Consider the following 3,793-nt stretch of genomic DNA (forward strand, 5'->3'; position numbering starts at 1 on the left):
GGCCCACATGCTAAGGCCTGGCTTGCTGATCATTGGCATTAGTCCTCACGCAACAGTATCAAGCCCTGGCCACCAGTGACCGTATTGAAACCCCTCATTAATGGGCACACAATTTTAGGATTAAAATTAGTTCAAAGAGAAAATGGGGGAATGAAAGGAGCGGCCGAGAGCCGCCATAAAATGGCCTTAATAAAACAGTCCTGGGAAATGGGGAGTAAACTAAGTTCACAGAGAAAGCAGATAGCTACTAGCCAGAGATAAGGGCTACTACCCAGAGATAAGGGCTACTACCCAGAGATAAGGGCGACAGAACATCCTGGTATGCACCTAAGCCCCCTCCCCTGTGCTTGTTCAAGCTTAACAAAGAAACCGCGAGACACGTAGGGCACGTAGCCACCCCTTTCTGCTCTTCAAGGACCCCCTCCCCTTGTCCAAGCTTAGACACGTAGGGCACGTAGCCCCCGTTTCTGTTCTCTCCTCCTCCTCGAGGACCTCCTCCCATTGTAGTTACCCAATAAACTTACGCCACCCTATGGTATGTTAATTTTGTGGTTTTGCCCCTTAAAAGCTGTGTGAGATAGCTGCTCGGGGCTCCTCTCGCTTGCTTGCTGCTTGCAGCAGCAGGGGGCCCATTTGCGCAAATGAAATAAAAATTACCTCCTGCTCTATTGCATCGTCTGGTCTGGAGTCTGTGTTTCTGGGGTCGTCACAAGAGGACACCGCTTTTGGGGTCCTACACTCTCTGCTGTGGCCAGGGAGTGCAGTGGAGGATGGCCCAGGTGCTTGGGCCCTGCACCCCATAGGAGACCAGGAAAAGCACCTGGCTCCTGGCTCCTGCCATCGGATCAGCCGGCCGCGGCGGCCATTGGAGGGTGAACCAACGGCAAAGGAAGACCTTTCTCTCTGTCTCTCTCTCTCACTGTCCACTCTGCCTGTCAAAAAATAAAAAAAAAAAGAGGGAGACAGACAGAGACAGACAGAGAACGAGAAAAAAAATTCTTCTATCCACTGGTTCACTCCCCAAATGGCTGCAATGGCCATGGCTGGGCCAAGATGAAGCCAAGAGCCATGAGCTTCACCCTGGTCTCCCATGTGGGTGGCAGGGTTCCAAGTATTTGGATTATCTTCTCCTACTTTACCAGACCATTAACAGGGAGCTGGATCAAAAGTGGAGCACCCAGGACTCAAACCTACACCCATAGGGGATCTGGTGTCCTAGCTGACGGTTTTACAGGCTATACCACGATACTAGCCTGTATTCTACGCCTTTAATAAAATGCTCAAGTAACTGTTGAGAAACAATATGAATTGAAATTAATGTAGACACAAACTTTAGAACACATACCAAAAAAAGTCACTCAAATCAGTGTATACATTCAAATTTGAAATAGAAACTAGAAACATTCAAGAACTGAAAGTGGAAGAAAATCTACATGCCCTTGCATTTGGTAACGACTTTTCACACACAACACAAAAAGACAATTACTGAAAGAAAAAAAATTACTATATGGACTTCGCAGAATTAAATTTTCTACCTGTGACTCATTATGTGCATAGAACAAAAAGACAAGCTGGGGGAAAATATTCACAAAACACATCTGACAAAGAATGTGTATTCAAAATACACAGAGAGTCCTAAAAATAAAAAATAACCACAAACAACTCAACTAAAAATGGGCAAATAAATGGACACCAGACCAATGAAAATTTTTATTAGAGCTGCTAGACTACAAGACAAGAACAAAACAGCAGTTGCTGGAGGGTGAGGAACAACAGGACGTCTCCTTGCTGCTGGCAGGAGACAATGGCCCAGCCACTGTGGAAAAAGTTTCAGCGTTTCTCCTGAAGTGACACAAGCATCGCTGTACAATCCAATATCTACACGCTGCATTCTGTGTGTTTAAAACATTCCTTTGAAAAATACTTCCAGACAGCAGTCACCAGGTAAATTTGTTCAGACGTACGGTAATAGGACTCCTCCAATAGCAGAGTGATGCAGGACTGAACTGGGTACTCCATCCACAGTGCACTCGCCACAAGTCTGCAAGAACAGAGGTTGTTTCTCTGTGCTCTACACTGGACCCCCAACACCAAAAGCAGGAGGAAGCTTCCCACATCAGCTGAGTCTCCAGGTCTCCAGACACCACCCAGGGGTCAGTTAAAGGCAGAACAGCCTGTCTCTCCCACCGTCACGAGCAGCAGGTCCCCAGGTCACAGAGGCTCCTCTCTGAGATGGCCAGACAGAGGGCTCACATCACTCCCTACTCGTGTTCAATCATTGCTATGATGTTCACAGAACTCAGAAAAACAAATTCTCTGAATGTTTCAGTCTCCCCACAATTCATCACTGAAATCCAACCCCTAAGGTGATGTTATTAAGAAAGTTATCGGGGGCTGGCACTGTGGTGCGGCAAGGTAAGCCAACATCCCATAAGGGTGCAGTTTGAATCCCAGCTGCTGCACTTCCAGTCCAGCTCCCTGCTAATGCGCCCAAGTGTCTGGGCCCCTGCACCCACGTGGGAGACCTGGAAGGAGATGAAGCTCCTGGCCCCTGGCTTTGCCTGGCCCACCTCTGGCTGTTGCAGCCACTGGAGGAGTGAACCAGTGGATGGAAGCTCTCTCTCTCATTGTAACTGACTTTCAAATAAATACGTACATCTTGTTTTAAGAGGTTACTTGCACAGGACTGGATGGAGAGTGCTCCGTCAGCATAAGACATCTGAGCTGGAAGAGGGGAGTCAGGCTGGCCCCAAGGGAAACCTGCAGGTTTTCTCCACGATGTCTGTGCAACACCAAGAGGAAGCGAGAGCTTCACCCTAAAACACTGTTGCTTTTCTCAGAGCCTGCCTGTTCACTTACTTGTAACATCAACATAACAAGACTGGGGAGGGGGATTAGCAGAGGGACGCCTTGGAGAGGTCGCCCCGACCACGGGGCTCAGCAAGGGGCGGGCCTCACTTCACTGGGCAGAACCGGAAACCTTCTGGGCCACGTGCTCCGCCCAGGTCACTCACGACTGCGGGACACGCTGTGGGTTCTGCGCCGTCACGCAACTGTGAGCGCCTCAGGCATGAACCAAAACCCTCGGGCAGCGTTGCGCCTCCGCCCTGGCCTAGTGCTGCCGCCCGCCTCAGACTCCATCTCCCAGAGCCCGCCGGCGACGGCCTCAGGCTCCGTCTCCCAGAGCCCGCCGGCGACGGCCTGCATCACCCACAATGCCCCGCGGGCGGCCGCCTCAGACTCCATCTCCCAGAGCCCGCCAGCGACGGCCTCAGGCTCCGTCTCCCAGAGCCCGCCAGCGACGGCCTCAGACTCCGTCTCCCAGAGCCCGCCAGCGACGGCCTCAGACTCCATCTCCCAGAGGCCCCCGGAGGCGTCGCGCGTCAGAGGACTGCATCACCCACAATGCCCCGCGGGCGACCGCCTCAGACTCCATCTCTCAGAGGCCCCCGGAGGCGTCGCGCGTCAGAGGACTGCATCACCCACAATGCCCCGCGGGCGGCCGCCTCAGATTCCATCTCCCAGAGGCCCCCGGAGGCGTCGCGCGTCAGAGGACTGCATCTCCCACAATGCCCAGCGGGCGGCCGCCTCAGACTCCATCTCCCAGAGGCCCTTGGGGGTGTCGCATGTCAGAGGACCTCATCTCCCACAGTGCCCCGCGGGCGACCGCCTCAGACTCCGTCTCCCAGAGCCCAGCGAGCACAAGACTCAAAGGACTGGGTCTCCCGGAGGCCCCCGGGGGTGTCGCATGTCAGAGGACCTCATCTCCCACAGTGCCCCGCGGGCGACCGCC

The 3,793-nt window shown here is 53.1% G+C and overlaps 1 long non-coding RNA gene across 1 annotated transcript; it reads right to left on the reverse strand.

The window, feature by feature from the left end:
- Positions 1-1,679: 1,679 nt before the first annotated feature.
- Positions 1,680-3,297, reverse strand: LOC149119806 (uncharacterized). Its single transcript, XR_016227480.1, has 3 exons — positions 3,271-3,297; positions 2,657-3,201; positions 1,680-2,041 (listed from the first exon to the last, which is right to left on the reverse strand). It is a non-coding gene; the product is annotated as an uncharacterized LOC149119806 (long non-coding RNA).
- Positions 3,298-3,793: the final 496 nt, after the last annotated feature.

Source organism: Oryctolagus cuniculus, chromosome 21 (genome assembly GCF_051225735.1).
Source record: "Oryctolagus cuniculus isolate XC-2025 breed Fujian yellow rabbit chromosome 21, ASM5122573v1, whole genome shotgun sequence".
NCBI classification, from domain to species: domain Eukaryota; kingdom Metazoa; phylum Chordata; class Mammalia; order Lagomorpha; family Leporidae; genus Oryctolagus; species Oryctolagus cuniculus.